This window comes from Mytilus edulis, chromosome 2 (assembly GCF_963676685.1).
Source record: "Mytilus edulis chromosome 2, xbMytEdul2.2, whole genome shotgun sequence".
In the NCBI taxonomy this organism is placed as follows: Eukaryota; Metazoa; Mollusca; class Bivalvia; order Mytilida; family Mytilidae; genus Mytilus; species Mytilus edulis.
The window spans coordinates 89144987-89165985 of NC_092345.1; the positions used below are offsets into that span (position 1 = coordinate 89144987).

General features: G+C 32.8%; 1 long non-coding RNA gene across 1 annotated transcript; it reads right to left on the bottom strand.

The window, feature by feature from the left end:
* Positions 1 to 252: 252 nt before the first annotated feature.
* Positions 253 to 20289, bottom strand: LOC139510702 (uncharacterized). Its single transcript, XR_011661963.1, has 3 exons — positions 20111 to 20289; positions 2345 to 2460; positions 253 to 807 (listed from the first exon to the last, which is right to left on the bottom strand). It is a non-coding gene; the product is annotated as an uncharacterized lncRNA (long non-coding RNA).
* Positions 20290 to 20999: the final 710 nt, after the last annotated feature.

Genomic DNA, 20999 nt, shown 5'->3' on the forward strand with positions numbered 1-20999 from the left:
CAAGAAGACAAGCAAAGTCATGTACATCGCTGACTCGCATCCTGGATTTTAGTTGTATTTGTTGATCAACTTTGAAACAAATTACTCAGGGAAAAGGGTCTTACTTACAAAATACAGAACGAAAGATTTTTTTCTAATCCATTTATCAACTTAATATTCTAAAAATAATTTATTCAAACGCCTGTACCAAGGTTCTCATGCTTGTCTCATGTCAAAAAAACATAAAAAAAAAATCTTTGTTGATTTAGTTTTCATTCACAATGCAGAGCATGCTACATGTATCAAGTGTCGATGGTATGTTTCCCTTTTGATTTTTGTTTGGTGTTTTTTATCGATTGATTGCTGTCGGATACGAATGCGTTTTTTTTGGGGGGGAGGGGGACAGGGACCCATTCCTCTATATGGAGCTACATGAATGGTGAAAGCATAACATTTCTACATGTCACACAACATGGAAAGGACTATTTCAATGTTTTGTACTTAAATGTTTCATTTAAAACTAAATTTTCTCTTTTGAGACTTTATCTGTAATGTTCATACAATACTTTTAATTTAAATTGTATATTATTATGAACGAGCTTCTGGTTTGGAAAATATACACTCATGGCAAGTTATTATACTAGGTTCTTTCGGTCTCTTTAAAAATACACCACCACTGTATGTCTCTTACAGTTTTGTTTAAATGTTCTTCCCTGCACATAATTACTTATTTGTATGTTATATTCTTGTAGGATGTTGATTCAATGATAAAATCCTGTTTAATAAACCGTATTAGACTCTTGGAATTCTTCATTCTGTTGCTGAAATCTAAAAATAAAATTCAGTGTACAATTTTCTTAAATAATCATCAAATACTACGGTAACCTTACCAATCAGGGTTATTATTAAGGAATTTTAAGATGAGTCCATATATTTAGCATTTCTGACACGTGCAATGGTGAGATTAAGGATTTTTTTGCAGTCTCCATGATAAACTAGAACAAGATAAACAAGAGTGCACACGCTGAAATGTCTCGCCTTCTTTACTTATCATTGATATTATGTTGATAGTCCTAAGTATAAAGCTTTATTAAAGACTGTCACATAAACTTAACATTTACCAAGATAACTAAAAAAGACCAATGAACCATGAAAATGAGGTCAAGGTCAGATGAACCATGCCAGGCAGACATGTACAGCTATGCTTCCATACAACAAATATAGTTGACCTATTACTTATAGTTTAAGAAAAACAGACCAAAACACAAAAACTTAACACTGAGCAATGAACCATGAAAATGAGATCAATGTCAAATTAAACCTGCATGACTGACATATAGATCATAAAATATTTCCATACACTAAATATTGTTGACCTATGGCATATAGTATTAGATAAAAAGACCAAAACTCAAAAACTTAACTTTGACCACTGAACCATGAAAATGAGGTCAAGGTCAGATGACATCTGCTCGCTAGACATGTTCACCTTACAATCATTCCATACAACAAATATAGAAGATCTATTGCATTAATTATGAGAAAAACAGACCAAAACACAAAAATCTAACTATAAACACTGAACCATGAAAATGAGGTCAAGGTCAGATGACATCGGCCAGTTGGACATGTACACCTTACAGTCCTTCCATACACCGAATATACTAGCCCTATTGATTATAGTATCTGAGATATGGACTTGACCACCAAAACTTAACCTTGTTCCCTGATCCATGAAATGAGGTCGAGGTCAAGTGAAAACTGTCTGACGGGCATGAAGACCTTGCAAGGTATGCACATACCAAATATAGTTATCCAATTAGTTATAATAAAAGAGAATTTAACATTACAAAAAATATTAACTTTTTTTTCAAGTGGTCACTGAACCATGAAAATGAGGCCAAGGACATTGGACATGTTACTGACCGAAAGTTCGTGACATGAGGCATCTATATACAAATTGTGAAGCATCCAGGTCTTCTACCTTCTAAAATATAAAGCTTTTAAGAAGTTAGCTAACGCCGCCGCCGCCGGATCACTATCCCTATGTCGAGCTTTCTGCAACAAAAGTTGCAGGCTCGACAAAAATTTAATAATAACATTAACGGTACCAATTTTTCTGCACCAGATGCGCATTTCGACAACACTTGTCTCTTCAGTGATGCTCGTGGCCAAAATATTTAAAATCCAAAGCGTATATAAAAGATGTAGAGCTATAATAAGTTAACCCTTAAAATTAGATCTATGATTATTTTTTAGTCATTGCTATAACATTGTTTTTATTATCCATAGTTCATGGATGGAGTATGATGCATGCACATATATTATTTTTTAAATTCTGTATTTTACTGATAAATATACTCACTTTTATAGTCAACATCACACTTTTACACTAACAGCAGCAACTGCAGGTGAGACACGGAGTTTGGATCCATTTAGAAAATGTTCAATCTATGTATCCCTATGAAGATTTCTTGTTCCCTAGTTTGGTAAAATAATTAAGCTCATTAGTATGCAGAGGAAACCAGTTTTTACAATTCTAGATAAGTTAACGGACAATGATAACGGATAAAAATTTATGAATATAGCAAAGTGGGCTAAAACAAATATGACAACCAATTCTTTTAAATGGATTTTTTAAAACTTTACTATAGGCTGATAAGACTTGACAGAAATTATGGTTCCCAACATGCCCAGAGCATGAAGAAAATTAACTCTCTGCAACTTAAAATGCAGGAACTAAATTGTGTACAAATTAAAATAAACAGCTGCGCCATGAGCGCATGATACGCTTGTCGTCTTGTGTGATAGTTTAATGCAATAATCATAAATATTTTTTGAGAAAGTTTTAAGCAATAACCATATATTGTTTTTGAGATACAGAGGGACATATGAACCCAAAAAAACTAAATATCACTAAAATAAAATTTTGAATTAAAACCAAAAAGTATACAGATCTTAAGAGAAGTATGTAAAGTTTTGAGCAATAATCATAAATTGATTTTGAGATACGGCGTGACATGCATGTAAAAATACCCTCCCTATTTTTTAACAAAATACTAAATAACTGAAAAATGAAATTTTAAATCATCACCCAAAAGTATACAGATCTTAAGATCAATATATCAAAGAAGTGTGTAAAGTTTTAAGCAACAATCATAAATTGATTTTTGAGATACGGCGTGACATGTAAAAATACCCTCCCCCTTTTTTACAAAATACTAAATAACTGAAAAACGAAATTTTAAATCATCACCAAAAAGTATACAGATCTTAAGATTAATATAACAAAAAAGTGTGTCAAGTTTTAAGCAATAATCATAAATCGTTTTTGAGATACGGCGCGACATGTAAAAATCCCCTCCCCTTTTTTACAAAATACTAAATAACTCAAAAATGAAATTTTGAATCATCACCAAAAAGTATACAGATCTTAAAATTAATATAACTAAGAAGTGTGTAAAGTTTTAAGCAATAATCAAAAATTGTTTTTGATATACAGTGCGACATGTGAATAAAACACCCCCCTGTTTTAGTTACAAAGTGCCATAACTCAAAAAGTTTGAATCTTATTTTGACCGAAAAGTATACAGATCATTTGACTATCATAAGAAACAACTACAATAAGTTTCGTGAAATTTGGATAAGTCGTTCTCAAGTTACGGCGCGACATGTTTACGCCGGACAGACGAACAGACGGACGGACACCGGACATTTGTATAAAATAATACGTCCCGTCAAAATTTTGACGGGCGTATAAAAAAGTAAAAATGAAGCTTTGCTGTAGTAAAATATAAACTTGCGTAGCAACAGATCAAAATGATTAGATCTATTCGTCAACTCCCCCCCCCCCCAAAAAAAAAAAACCCATCAAATTATTGTCCCCTTAAAACAAAACAACCCTTACCATGGCAACCATAAAAGAACCATTGTAGTAAAGTTACAGATTGCATAACAATATACCCGGAGACAAATTATTTTAAGTGACACAGTTTTGATGGCAACATCCAGGTGGCGGATCCAGTAATTTTCATAAGTGGGGGCCCGGTGACTGCCTAAAAAAAGTCGAGTTGCGAGTATTGAGTTGTGAGTAACGAAAGTCGAGTTGCAAGTTACAAAAGTCGAGTTGCGAGTTACAAAAGTCGAGTTGCGAGTTTTAAAAGTTGAGTTGCGAGTTATAATAATAATATAATAAAAACTCATTAGGATTAAACCAAATTTCAATAAGGCTCTCTACATACAATATCAACTGCATAAATGAATAATTTACTAATATACAAATGTGAACAATAGATCTAAATAAACAAACTATAATTACAACAACAACCAGGTGCTCCGCAGGGCACATCTTTATACGACCGCAGTGGTGCAACCCTGAACGGTTTGAGCAAATTTGGTCACAATATTGAAGATTTCATACTGTCTGAATTTGGATTGTGATCGAATTTTTGTCATAATTAAGGTTTTTGTCACAAAATAAATGTTACCAGAGATCTAACAAATCTACTATACAATACTGTGCAATTGAAGGCTTCTTAAAATTTTTCAAAATTCGAATTTCGAATTTTTTTGAAAAAAAGGAATGATCCCTTAAAATTTTTAACCCCCCTAAATAGTGAATTCCACGCTTTTGGGCCACTAAAAGAACCAGATGCTCCGCAGGGCGCAGCTTTATACGAAAACAAAAACTCCCAAAATCAATCCCAACCTTCCTTTTGTCGTCATAAACCTTGTATGAAAATTTCATAGATTTCTATTTTCCTATACTAAAGATATTGTGCAAAAACTAAGAAAAATGCTTGTTTTGGACCGTTTTTGGCCCCTTATTCCTAAACTGTTGGGACCAAAACTCTCAAAATCAATCCCATTGGGCAACCTTCTTTTTGTGGTCATAAACCTATGTTAAAAGACGTAGGTCCGGTAAGGGCCGATTTTGGCCTCAATTTTCAAGTTCATCTGACGAAATATTTTAGACACTTTTTAAACGCTTTTAAAAGTGTCTATTTCAATTGATTCAATTAGTTTTTGTGAAAGATTTCAACTGATTAAGTCATTAAAAACGCTCTGGTTCAAGCTTTATATGAAAAATCTATCAAATTCGCCAAAAATCGTCACTTTTCAGATGGTTTTGGTCAAAAATGAAAGTGGCCGCATCCGTGTTCATCCTCAACCTTTATATATATTATGTATTATCATCAAATACAACTTACATTTCAATATTATGGATGAACACGAATGCGGCCACTTTCATTTTAGACCATCTTCGCTAGCCTAGGGTTACGATCCACTCCCGCTCTCTCGTAACCCTTGGCTATAATAGCGAAGATGATTTTAGACAGAAACCGTCTAAAATTTGTCTAAAATGCTGAAATTGTGAAGATTTCAGTAATTTAGCGTGACTTTATGATGCTAGTACCCGATATATGTGCATTGTATTGTCAAAAACAGCCCATATTTATGTACCAGAATCATTCTACTTTCCAATAAATGGCTTAACGATTACATTATCACAATTTTGTAAAACTGCTATATTCTGGGGCCAAAAGGGAGTCTTACCGTACCTACTCCTTTAATAGAATTCTGTTTACTGAAAGTTCTTGTGCGAAAACCAAGTAAAATGCTATTTTGGGCCCTTTTTGTCCCTAATTCCTAAACTGTTGGGACCAGAACTCCCAAAATCAATCCCAACCTTCCTTTTGTGGTCATAAACCTTGTGTTTAAATTGCACATGTTTCTATTTACTTATACTTAAGTTAAAGTGCGAAAACACCAAATGTTTTCGGACGACGACGACGACGACGACGACGCCAACGTCATACCAATATACGACCGAGACCACAATTGTCTGTTCTTCTTCGCTTCGTTGTTCACGAATATAGTCCCTAGTGTTTACTCGTTTAAACTAATATGATATGTTACTTGTAACTTTTCTTTTCATTTAAAGTACCTAATACAATACCAAAGAGCTTCCAAAACTTAATATCTGGAATTTATTACAGTTTTGTGTTTATTAAATTAATTCTCTAGTTGATGAGCTCTTTTGTGGCCGGTAACAGAGTAGAGAGTAAAGATCTTAATGCGCTTTCACTACGCTTCTACCACGACCTAATTTCATCACGACCGCACCACGATTGTTTTGAACATGTTTAAAGTTGGCCACGCTCTTCACGATCTTGAAGATCTCACCACAACCGTGGTACGACCTTACTGCGACCTACACGATCATCAAAATTTGCATTTTTCCCACAGATCGGAGTGCGATCGTGGCTTAGTGGGACTGGGGTATAATAGAAAACTCAATTCGGAACATCCATAATCACATGGCTAAATCAAATAACAAAACGCATCAAAAAAGGGATAGACAAGAATTATCAATTTCCTATTTGGTGTCTGTATGATCTATAAAATATATAACTTTCTCACTGAATGTACACAAAGAGGGTAACCAAAGATTTTGCGACGATGCAAATATTAAACTTTACAATATAAATAAATATCTTTAACCAACGAATTCAAATAGCAAAAGCTATGCAATTAACAAATATATACTTATATGCTTCATGTAAATTATTTAACAATGAAATACATTAATTATGAAATTTGAAGTTTTACCAAGGGCGCTAATAATTAATTAATAACACTGTCTACCACACAGCATTTCGGGGACACTACCTCTGGTATCTTTCCCCCTCTTTTATAGCTGACTATGCGGGGGCCTTTTCTAATTATTGGGGGCATTATGATGACCTATAGTTGCTAATGTTTGTGTCATATAGTCACAGAGTCATCCTCATTGCTTCCCTCAATCTTTATTCTATCACCAATAGTTTCAACACCTAGTCTGATCAAGTCTTGATCAGTAAGGTGCTGAAAAGTGTCATCTTCTATCCTATCATCTTTAAAATTTTTAATTTGAAAGATTTGCAGATTAAGTTCTACAAGAGCACGTTGTATAGCAGACGACATGTTGCCAGTATGAAAATAAACCCGAAAAAAATATACATGTTTTCGGTTATTTTCGGAAGTCTACCACCACCACATAATGAAAAAAAGCACTGAAAGTAATTGATTAACCACCTAGTATAATATGTTTTGAACCAAACATAAAACATTTTGACCACTGATCATAAAGTTGTTTGAACTGAACATAATATTTATTTTACTGAACATAATGATCAGTCTACAGAACATAATATTTATTTCACTCAACATATAAATGATAACAGTACTGATAATAAAGTGCTGCGCTTTAGCGCATGATACGGCCGTTGCCCTTTTCACTTGTTTTTAAAAGTATTAGTTATTGTCCCAAAATTGGAAAATCCCCCCCTTTTTAGCTCACCTGGCCTAAAAGGCCATGTGAGCTTTTCTCATCACTTGGCGTCCGTCGTCGTCGACGTCGTCGTCGTCGTCGTCGTCGTCTGTCGTCGTTAACAATTTTTCAAACATCTTCTCCTCTGAAACTACTGAATGGATTTGAATGAAACTTAATATGATTGTTCCTTAGTATATCCTGCACAAAATGTGCGCTTCGATTTTTGATCCGTCAAAAAACATGGCCGCCGTTACTTAAAATAGAACATAGGGGTCAAATGCAGTTTTTGGCTTATATCTCAAAAACGAAAGCATTTACAGCAAATCTGAAAGGGGGTAAAAATGTTCATTAGGTCAAGATCTATCAGCCCTGAAATTTTCAGATGAATCAAACAAACCATTGTTGGGTTGCTGCCACTTAATTGGTAATTTTAAGGAAATTTTGCAGTTTTTTATCATTATCTTGAATATTATTATAGATAAAGATAAACTGTAAACAGCAAAAAAGATCAGCGAAGTAAAATCTACAAATAAGTTAATTTGACCAAAATTGTCAATTGACCCCTTAAGGGGTTATTGTCCTTTAATGACAATTTTTCACAATTTGTTCATCATATTTGCTAACTTTAAAAAATCTTCTCCTCTGAAACTACTGAATGGATTTGGTTAAAACTTAGCATGATTGTTCCTTAGATTATCCTGCACAAAGTGTGTGCTTTGATTTTTGATCCGTCAAAAAACATGGCCGCCGTTACTTAAAATAGAACATAGGGGTCAAATGCAGTTTTTGGCTTATATCTCAAAAACGAAAGCATTTAGAGCAAATCTGACATGGAGTAAAAATGTTCGTTAGGTCAAGATCTATCAGCCCTGAAATTTTCAGATGAATCAAACATCCAATTGTTGGGTTGCTGCCACTTAATTGGTAATTTTAAGGAAATTTTGCAGTTTTTGGTCATTATCTTGAATATTATTATAGATAAAGATAAACTTTAAACAGCAAATATGATCAGCAAAGTAAGATCTACAAATAAGTCAATTTGACCAAAATTGTCAATTGACCTCTTTAGGAGTTATTGCCCTTTAAAGACTTTTTTCACAATTTGTTCATCATGTTGACTTACTTTAAAAAATCTTCTCTTATGAAACTGCTGTATCAATTTCAGCCAAACTTAGGCTAAATGAGTTTCAGAGTTTCAGAGTATCTAGTATAAATTTTATATTTCATTTCCTTGTATGTCAAGAAACATAGCTCCTATGGCTAAAATAGAACATAGGAGAAAATGATTTTTTTTTGCTTTTGAAGAAAATAGGACGATTCAAAGAACATTTAAATAAATTGAAAAGCCAAAATAATCATTGATGAGAGATTAAACCAAAAAAATTCAGGTGAGCGATTCAGGCTCTTGTTTAAGCATAAAAATTCATAACACGGAAATGTAAAATCTTAAATTTATAAAAATTGAAAGGGAGCTTACATCAATAGATATAAACAATTCACCAAAGTTTCATGGACATTGGTGAAAGCCTTTTTGAGTTATTGTCCGAAGTGTTAAAAATCCCCCTTTTTTATGAATAAAGCCCTCTAAATCCAAAACTTAAAATCTGAAATTTATAAAAATTGAAAGGGAGCTTGCTTACATCAATAGATATAAACAATTCACCAAAGTTTCATGGACATTGGTGAAAGCGTTTTTGAGTTATTGTCCGAAGTGTGGACAACGGACCCCCTTTTTTTTTTTTTTTATAAATAAAGCCCCATAAATCCAAAACTTAAAATTAAAAAAAAAACAAAAGGGAGCTTACATCAATAGATATAAACAATTCACTTAAGTTTCATGGAAATTGGTGAAAGCGTTTTTGAGTTATTGTCCGAAGTGTGGACGACGGACGGACAACGGTATACCATAATACGTCCCGTCTAAAGACGACGGGCGTATAAAAAGTGTGTTTGACCACTGAATATTTCGGTTACTGTAATCAACATAATGAGAAATCTACATAATATAATAATATGTTGACAGAAGATATTTTCAAAAGTACTGAATATAAAGACAAAAGTATATTGATTAAAGTGCTGAATATAATACCAGATCTGCACAATATAATGACATTATGATGTTATTGCTCAACATAATTGTTATACTACTGAACCATGTGAACATAATAAAAAGGGCACTCATAATCGAGAAAAAAACTCTGAAAATAATTAAATTTTCACAGCTAATACTAAATATGAACAACGAAAGACAGCTATCACAAATACATTCTGGGTGTATCTGTGACTGGGAAATGTGTTGGTCTGGAACCACACACACACAATAAACAGTACGGACTCTGACTCTGGGACTAGCTCTTGTAACAAAAGACGACTCTGGTTAGCGCAATGTATAATTTAATAAGTTCAGCATGGAATACAATTGTACAGAGTTGGGACTGCTCAGTGTAATATTAAATCCAATGTGCCACATCAAAATAACAACATAGTTAATATAACAAACCAAAACTACTTGTACTTGACAAATATTTCTCTAAATGAGTGAGAAAATTCAAATAAGGGATAGCAGAAAAATTAACACATACATGTAGATAATAATTAACAATTATAGAACATACAGACTTATTTATGGGATTAAAGCCTTGGCTTGTCAAGTACGAATAATTTGAGACTACTATAACATGTGTTATAGTAGTCTCAGGAATAATAGATCATTTTGAAGTAAAATGTCGCCATTTAAAAAAAAAAATTAAAACATGAAATTATATTAGCTTAATCTTCTAAACTTAACTTATATCTTGCACAATAAAAATATCAAAATTCCTAGTGAAATATTGCAAATATAACAAAATCACTGGTTTTACAAAATCTTTAACAAAATGTCCAAAAAGTATCAAAATAAATTTTTGTCCATTTTTCCACTGTGACACAGCTATGGCGTTCCATATTCCTTGTCTGTCCTATTATATTCATATATGGTATTTGAAATGAAAATAAGCATAAAACCAGTCATTTTAACAATTAAGATCCTATCAAGGAACCCTTTTAAGGTGACTATATCAGAGACAAAAACAAAATGTATACAATAGATATAAAAAAAAGAAGATGTGGTATGATTGCCAAATAGACAACTCTCCACAAGAGACCAAAATGACAGAAATTATCAACAATAGGTCATTGCACGGCCGTCAACAATGAGCAAAATCCAATCTAAAATAAAAATGAAAATAATCCTCTTACAAAATAAATATTTATATATAAAAAAGGTGACTAGATGCTCTGGAAGGGTAATGAGCATATTTCGAATTTTACTTAATATGTTTTTGACCAGCAATTTAAAAAAAATAATAAATACATATTTGAACAATAAAACAAAGAATTTTTCATCAGAGGATCGGGATATTGTAACTTGATAAAGGAATTCGAATGTGAAATAGTGGTAGCTAACCACGGATCCAAGAAAAGACACGTATTATATATGTCAATAAACTCGATATTAAAATAAGAAGATGTGGTATAATTTCCAATGAGATTTCTGTTTACTACAAGCTATAACTACTGGAAGAAAAAGCTCAAGTAAAATTAAATGTTATCAAGGATTGGAGAGGCCTTGTTATCAGAGAGACAGAGAAAACAACATGATTTTTTTTTATATCGGGAACTTTTCAATATTCCCAACTATAGAATCCGACAAATTAACGAAAAAGTTTTTTTTTAGTGAGAACAACATTTTATCAAACCATAATTATTTATATCTTCAATATAAAAAGAAGGAGATGTGATAGGATTTTCAAAGTTAAAAAAATAAATGGATTTAAGCAATTATAGTCGGCAATAACAGGTTCCGACATGAAAAATAAGAATTAATACACAATATGATGGCCTAATTCATAATAAAACAATATATGACATACACGAAATAACGACAAACACTGAACTACGGGCTTATGACTTAAAACAGGTACATACAGAATTTGGTGGGGTTAAAAATGTCTGTGTGCGTTCATTTATAAAAAAAAAAACCCAATCACAACACAAGACCAAACTATAAAAAAAAAAATCAGTTGAATGATCGGATCATCATTTAAGTACAGCTCTTTATAAGAACCAGGCAGAGTGCCATATACATGTGATATATGGGGGGTTCCAGATTTTATCTATAATTGGACTAATAGAAGCAATAAATGAATACTGCTCAAAAAATAATTTTGAGTGTGAAAATATGAGTGGTTGCCATGGTAACGGACACACTATTTTTGGGTTGTTAAGCATTGTAAAATCATTCAAAAATCAGCTAAATCACCACATTTCAGAGCCTGATTATGAATAGAATCATGCATTTTTCATTAATGTTCATATGTAACATTTATACAACTTGGTTTAAGCTTCATTTTAGTGAAGATTGCATGTCAACCAAGTTTGTATATTTTTTGAAAAATTTTGCGAAAAAATGCATATTTTCAATATTTCTGAAATTGGGATTTTTTCGAAACTATCAAATTTTCTCAGGTGTTTTAAAAAAAAGTGCAAATGTGTACAGAATAGTTAGCACTGTAGTAATGAAGTTTGGATACTACTTTACCAAATTAAATAGCAAAATGCGTGGGATTTTTTTTAGTTTTATCACCATAGCAACCGATTTTTTCCTTGGAAACAGAGTTTTTATTTGCAGAATATTGCAGTTTTAGAGCTTAAATGTCCTGAATTGTTTTATAACCAATAAGAAAAGACATAAAAGCCAACGCAAACTTTAAATTACTATCGTCAAGTGTTGTCGACTTCAATTGTTACCACGGAAACACATATTATCCATAGCAACATCCACTTAAAAACTGCAAAAATAGAAATTTATGTAAAAAAATACATAAATAGAGGGTGTTTATATAATTTTCAAATTGGAATATGGCTTCATTCTTTGCTTCACTCACAGTCTTGTCTTGGTTTTCTTCCTTCAGACTGTTCAATAAATGTAATATATAATGTAACATTGGGGTTGGAGGGGGGGGAGGGGGGGTATGTTGATTTTTTAAAATGTTGCATACAAGTAGATACTTAAAAAGATAATTGCATTTGGTCGGACTTTGTTCCGAGTTCATCATCTGATTATCAATTTTTGGAAGTTAGCAGATGATGAACTTCATGGGTTTACAATAACTGGGCCAAACTGGCTTATGGCAAGGCAAGATAGATATGGCCCTAACAATTGTAAGAAAATTCTTAATTTCTTATGGCACACACCCGTCTAAGATGTTATTCCAGCATAAATCACAAAATTGACCTGTAACATAATATTAACAAACCAATAATAGAATCATTTGGTCAAAGCATTTCTAAACTGAAACTTAAGTGTGATGGACGGACGGACGGATAGACGGACAGGCAAATTGAACACATTTTAAGTTGGTGGTGACTTAAAAAAAATAATAATAGTCAATTGTTGATCGCTAATATCAGAAGTCCAGTATAATGGAATCCTTTTTAAATATACATGTAGTTATTAACATATCATTAATAACTCCTTTGTTGTACTACTATCCCGCAATTAAAATTCAGTATCTCCGAGATAGAAAAATAGAATACATCTGCTAAGTTGGAATTGTGCTAATCCCGGTAAAATAATTATGCTATTACCGGCAAGATTATCAAATCAAAATTATCAAGCAAAATAATTGTATCAATTATGAATTATTCCTTACTATGCGTCGTTCTACATATATCTCATAAGTTCAAGATTCCGATAACATTATATCTTGTTTTGTGTGTGTGTGTGTGTGTGTGTGTCAAAAGGAAGGTTGGGATAGATTTTTGGAGTGTTGGTCACAACAGTTTAGGAATTAGGGGCCAAAAAGGGCCAAAATGAGCATTTTCTTGGTTTTCGCACTATAACTTTAGTTTAAGTAAATAGAAATCTATGAAATTTTTACACAAGGTTTAATTTGTGACCACAAAAGAAAAGTTGAGATTGATTTTGAGAGTTTAGGTCCTAACAGTTCAGGAATTATGGGCCAAAAAAGGGGCCCAAATAAGCATTTTTCTTTGTTTTCGCACCATAACTTTAGTCTAGGTAAATAAAAATCTATGATACACAAGGTTTATGATCACAAAAGGAAGGTTGGGATTGATTTAGGGAGTTTTGGTTCAAACAGTTTAGGAATTAGGGTCCAAAAAGGGCCCAAATAAGCATTATTCTTGGTTTTCGCACAATAACATTAGTATAAGTGAATAGAAATCAATGAAACTTAAACACAAGGTTCATGACCACAAAAGGAAGGTTGGGATTGATTTTTGGAGTTGAGGTCCCAACAGTTTAGGAATAAGGGGCCAAAGAGGGCCCAAATAGGCATGTTTCTTGGTTTTCGCACCCTAACTTCATTATAAGTAATTAGAAATCTATGAAATTTAAACACAAGGTTTATGACCATAAAAGGAAGGTTGGGATTGATTTTGGGAGTTTCGGTCCCAACAGTTTAGGAATAAGGGGCCCAAAGGGTCCAAAATTAAACTTTGTTTGATTTCATCAAAAATTGAATAATTGGGGTTCTTTGATATGCCGAATCTAACTGTGTATGTAGATTCTCAATTTTTGGTCCCGTTTTCAAATTGATCTACATTAAGGTCCAAAGGGTCCAAAATTAAACTAAGTTTGATTTTAACAAAAATTGAATCCTTGGGGTTCTTTGATAATTATGCTGAATCTAAACATGTACTTAGATTTTTCATTATGGGCCCAGTTTTCAAGTTTGTCCAAATTGTGGTCCAAAATTTAACTTTGTTTGATATCAACAAAAATTGAATCCTTGTGGTTCTTTGATATGCTGAATCTAAACATGTACTTAGATTTTTGATTATAGGCCCAATGTTCAGGTGGGTCCAAATTGGGGTTCAAAATTAAAGGAGTAGGTTCAGTAAGACCCCTTTTTGGCCCAAAAATATAGCAGTTTTACAAAATTGTTAAAATGTAAACCTTTAGTTATTTATTGGACAGTAGAATGCTTCTGCTACATAAATATGGGCTGTTTTTGACAATACAATGCACATATATCCGGTACTAGCACCATTAAGTCATGCTAAATTACTGAAATCTTCATAATTCTAGCATTTTAGTTAAATTTTAGACGGTTTTCGTGTAAAACGAAAGTGGCCGCATTCGTGTTCATACTTAATATTGAAATGTAAGTTGTATTTTATGATAATACATAACATATATAAAGGTTGAGGATGAACATGGATGCGGCCACTTTCATTTTTATCAAAAACCATCTGAAAAGTGACATTTTTCAGCATATTAGGTAGATTTTTCATATTTGAGCTTGAATTGGATCGTTTTTAATGACTAAATCTGTTAAAATCTTTCACATAAACTAATTAATTCAAATAAAATAGACACTTCAGTGTTTAAAAAGTGGTCAAAATCTTTCGTCAGATGAACCTGAAATTTCAGGCCAAAACCGGTCCTTACCGGACCTACTCCTTTTGTTTGATTTCATCAAAATTGTATATTTGGGGTTCTTTGATTTAATCTAACCATGTATTTAGATTTTTGATGTTTGGGACTGGTTATCAGATTGGTCCACATTGAGGTCTAAAGGGTCCAAAATTGAACTTTATTTGATATAAAAAAATGAATTCTTGGGGTTCTTTGATATGTTGAATCTAACCATGTATTTTGATTTTGGATATTGGACCATAATAGGTAATGTCCAATTTAAAATTTAAAGCTTTTAAGTTTAAGTTCTGAGACCACATTCATTATGTGTCAGAAACCTTTGTTGTGTCAACTATTTAATCACAATTCAAATTCAGAGCTGTATCAAGCTTGAATGTTGTGTCCATACTTGCCCCAATGTTCAGGGTTCGAACTCTGCGGTCGTATAAAGCTGCTCCCTGCGGAGCATCTTGTTTTAGGTTCAAATTTCAATGCTATTCTCAACGTTTTTTAATCTTTACATGAATTACGCCCCTATTTTCTGTATCTGTCTCTGTAACCTTTATAAAAGACTGCATTAATCCCGAGATTTGGAATGAAACCACTAAGCTGAGAATATTTGCATAAATACAAGATTAATAACAGTAATAATTTGAAGACAAATTCCACACATGGTCTTATTTAATTAAATGCAACACTAGAAACAGCGCAGTACATACCAATGTTATTTTTCTTTGTAATTATCAATGTTTTCTAGTCCCAACAAGTTGTAATCATTCATGAATACAAGACTTTATTGTCCCATGTGTAAAAAAAGAATAAATTTCCGATGTCCCACGCGTTGTGCACACATTTGATCGATTCAAGGTACAATGGCAAAAACTAAAATAAACACTTTTATGGCCGCGCCGCAATTTGGGAGGGGGAGGGGGCGTTGTAGTAGGTTTAATCCATGTCCGTCAGTACATTAGTCGTCACAAAGTTGGTTTCTATTTTGCAATTATAGTTTGCCACAATCAATCTTATGAAACATGTATACACAATGCTTGTGTTTTTTGAAAGATTTTACCAAGCTTAACGACAAAAAAATAGAGTGTCCGTTACCATGGCAACCACTCATATTTTCCCACTTAAATTGTTTTTTTGAGCAATATTCATTTACTGCTTCTACTAGGCCAATTATAGATAAAATCTGAAAACATCATGTATCGCACTCTGCCTGGTTCTTACAAAGAGCTGTACTTAATACTATCAATAACGATATCAGATCAGGTGCGGGATCCAAACCACGGAACACCCTGAAATTCCACAAAATAAAAAAAAAATCGAAAAACTTGAATGGGGTTTTAATCACCAACACTCCCTCTCCCCTCGTGCCGGATCCGCTCAGTCAGACTCAACTTTTGAGTGTGTAATTTAGGTATAAAAAATTGATAACAATACAAAATAACTAACTGATATTAAATTGTAACAGAAAAAGGAGAGAAAATCATTCCAGACATGTGTTGCAGCATTGGATTACAGTAGTTTTAATAAATATTTATATGACAGAAGTATCATGGAAAACATAAACTAATCATGAATGTGGCAGAAGAGATAGTACACGGTTTATGTTCTTCTCATTGATATTGTTCAGGAAGGCTCAGAGTGATTTTACAGTAAACTTGCAAGCGATTGTACAGTCAATAAAAATATCCGACATGGAGAAAATGAATATATTTGGATTTCTATTGGAACAATGACTTCAAAACTTTCAGACAGGTACGACTTTATATCAGAAAAGGTACATGTGGAAATTCAGGTAGCAAACATTGATTTTTCGATGTTTTTTTGACATTTTTCGTCGTTTTTTTTTATACATTTTTGATCCCTGTTGTGTGGCAAATTTGATCGTTTCACACATCATGGACCTCCATCATTCTAAGGAAAACGTTTGGATGCACATAGCTTTCTTATTATTTTATTGGTTCTTTATGAGAATATTTAAGCTACCAAAACCTGAAGCAGAAACGTTACATAGCTATATATAGTAACATAAGAGTTCATCAAATTTTCTTCAAGCAACTTGTTATTTTGCAAATGTCGGGGCCCCTTTTGACAGTCTCCCGAATGACCAAATTATTAGAAAACCGTACAGTTCCGTTTCCACACTATGGTACTGGTTTCTCCGAATAGAATCACGCTTTCACTACGCTCTCGCTATAATGATACAGCGACCTTTGCGATCTTACCACGACCTTAGTGCGAACTCACTAATACCTGATTCCACCACGATTGCTTTGAACATGTTCAAAGTTGTATACGCTCATCACTAGTCCTATAACATATGACTTCGCATTCTTATTCAATTTTTAACGTTTTTATACTGATATTTTCATTTTTTTTTTTGGGTGGCACATTGATAGTAAAAAGAAAATATCAGAACAGCAAATAGAAATAGTGAATAATGCCCCCGAGGTCATATGTTATAGGACTAGCTCATCACGAACTTGAAGACCTCACCACGACCGTGATACGACCTTACTGTGATCTTCAAGATCGCGCTACGATCGTCAACATTTGCATTTTTTCATAGATCGTAGTGCGATCGTTGCCTAGTGTGACCGCAGAATTAAACTTTATTAGTTGAATAGAGCCACATGAGCTTAACAAAAAAATATTACTTCCCTTAGCCCCATATGTTTACCCTTTCCTGGTAACAGGACTCAATTTGGCAAAAAAGAGGGAAAGTGCAGAGTTTATAAATTAGCCAAATTATGTTTAATAAAAAGAAATAATATAGATATTCAGACATTTAAAACTTTTTTCAGTTTAAAAAAACAAATAAAAATAGTGTTCAAAAGTAAACTTTCGTTGAAAAAATATGGATTATTTGAAGAAAAAAAACAACAAATTGCACACATTTAAAGAACATTTTATATATAAAACAGAATTTTCAAATAATTTAACATAAAACAGATAATGTTTATCTGTTTATCTTTTAATACAAAAAAGTTATATATTCCTGTCGACAGGAAAAATATGTCCACAAATCCGAATTTTGAGCGTCCGTCGTCAATAACTTATAAACAAAATTTCTCCTCTGAAACTACTGAGCCAAATTTTACCAGACTTAGCCACAACCATCATTGGGGTATCTAGTTAAAAAATTGTGTCCGATGACCCGCCAAACTAACCAAACTAACCAAGATGGCCTCCATGGCTAAACATAGAACATAGGGGTTAAATGTATATTTTGGCTTATCACTCTGAAACCAAAGCATTGAGCAAATCTGACAAGGGATAAAATTGTTAACTAGGTCAAGATCTATCTGCCCTGAAATTTTCAAATGAATCGGACAATGGGTTGTTGGGTTACTGTCCCTGAATTGGTAATTTTAAGGAAATTTTGTCCGTTTTCTGTTATTATCTTGAAAATTATTATAGATAGAGATCAACAGTAAACAGCCATTATGTCACCAAAGTAAGATCTAAAAAAAAATCAACATGATTGAAATGGTAAGTTGATCCCTTAAGGAGTTATTGCACTTAATAGTCATTTTTTTAACAATTTTTCGTAAACTTTTTACAAAAATCTTCTCCTCTGAAACTATTGAACCAAATTCAACCAAACTGAGCCAAAATCATTATTAACGTATATTTTTATATATCTGCTTTAAAAGTTCATATGAATTGTACAACTGGTTGGTTTGTTGCTGTCCCCCAATTGGTAATTTTTAAAGAAATTTAGCCGTTTTTGGTTATTTTCTTGAATGCTATCATATATAGAGATAAACTGCAAATAGCATTAATGTTCAGCAAATTAAGATCTACATATAAGTCAACATGACCGAAATGGTCAATTGACCCCTTTAGGAGTTATTGCCCTTTATAGTCAATTTTTAACAATTTTCATTAATTTGGTAAATTTGGGTAAGTTTTTACAAAATGTGTTCCTCTATAACTAAAGGGCCAAGTTCCTTACAGATAGAGAAAATTGTAAGTAGCAAGAATGATGAGTAAAGTATGATCTACGAACAGATCACAATCACCAAAAAACAATTTTGTCATGAATCCATCGTTTTCCTTTGTTTAATACACTCATAAACCAAGGTGCGCAACACAGGCTCTTAAAAGCCTCTAGTTATACTTCATTGAACTTTTGATGTCGTCCCTTAGGCCGTTAGTTTATTTCGTCTTAATTGTTTCACATTTTTTTTGTCGTGGCCTTTTATAACTGATTTATACAGTATGGGTATTTGTCATTTTTTGTCAAAGGCCGCACGGATGGTTATAATTGATAATACTACTTCATTGATCTCCAGTTGATAGTTGCCAAATTGGCAGTCATACCACATCTCCTTACTTGTTATGATATTGTATACATTTTTCGTACATGACTTTAAATTTCGCGTCCTGTCTAAACTATATATGAAATATATATATGACATTAAAAGTCCATATAGTGTCCTTCTAAGGAGCCAACTGTTTAATATTCGGGGGGGGGGGGGGGGGGGGGCCTTGATAATCACAAAAAAAAAATGGTTTGTTCTGTGGTAGTTTCAAAATACATAACCTGACTTACAATGCATTGAAAATAAACTCTGCAGGTCTATTGGAAAGTATATGATGGCAACAGATTCTTCATAAAATTCATTTTTTCCACAAAAAAAGTCGTGAAACACTTCCGAAAAGTTCATATAATAAAATTATTAATATTATTTAAAATATACTTGAAATGTCTGAAAAAGGGTTTCATTTAACTTGAGCTATATTGTGTCAGATACACATACCTCACTTTTATTACAGGGCAGTATCTACATTGAGGCAAATTTTATGCTTACGTTATAATTTTATATATACTCAAAATTGGAATAAAAAAGAAGTATCAATTTAGATATTTCTCATCTAACTCGTATTTTTTCTATAAATCTTTTATTTATTTATTTATTTCAAAGTCTAATTTTCTGTCAACCAATGTATTCGCTGATACTGTTTTTCTCTTTAGCCCTTTCTAGCCTATTTTGCTGCAATATACTTGATACATAATTTTCTAAAGTTGTTATTTTACAATTTTTTATGCCTCAATTATCGGCATTATGTTTTCTGGTCTGTGCGTGCACTCCTCCATCTGTCTGTCCCACTTCAGGTAAACGTTTGTGGTCGAGGTAGTTTTTAATGAAGTTGAAGTCCAATCAACTTGAAACTTAGTAAACATGTTCCTTTTGTCTTTGTCTGAGTTGTCATTATAGATGGTCCTAGCTGTCTTTTTTAGACGGTCCGAGTTGTCCCAGGACGGACACGTTCTGCAACTAACTAAAATGCCCCAAGTTTGAACACGTTATTTGATTTCGTGATCACCATACTAACCAAATGAAATGTGAACTACATTGATATATTTCGTAACTTTTTACCTTAAAAAATCCTGGTCCTATGTAGATTTGGAAGTTGTCGTCAGCAAAAGATTAAAACACCGTTCATTGCGGGCTTCCGTTGTCGTTGATTTCTATATTTTATGCAATGTCAATTTCATCATGCAATACTTTCTCCGCAATCAGGGGTTCATTAAGGGATACACACAGTTTGATATTCATGCTAATAATATATAACAGTTACGATTTAAAAATCAATTTTAGTTTAGGTTGCAGTAAAAAAAAAAACAATATAAGGTCAATGTCATAAAGATATAAACTTTTTAGTATTCTGAATAAAACTGGGGAAAGGAAGGGCGCATTTAAATCTTGCCCTATCCCAGTTTCGCAGTCTCATACATATTTTTTGTATGAGGCTAAGAAACTGGGGAAGGGCGAGGTTCTACCGAGCCCTTCCCCAGTTTTGCGCCAAGCACAAAAAAAGTTTATATTTTTCTGACATTGACCTAATATTGCTTTTATACTGCAACATAAATTAATAAATTGATAGCTATTCAAATCGTAACAAAAACGAAAGACTTATTTTCATCCCTTCATGGACCCCTGATTGTGGAGAAAGTGTGCCATGATAAAATTGACATCGTACACAATAGAGCTTTGTTACAATATTTTACATAAAATAAACACAACTAGTTGCAGTATAAAAACATTTTATATTTTTCTGACATTGACCTTATATTGTATGTGTAGAAGTACTTAAAGATGACAAAAAAATTCAGTACTGAAAAATGACTGAAATTTTCAGTACTGAAAAATGACTGAAATTTTCAGTACTGAAAAATGGCTGAAATTTTCAGTACTGAAAAATGGCTGAAATTTTCAGTACTGATAAATGACTGAAATTTTCAGTACTGTAAACAACTTTTTCTCA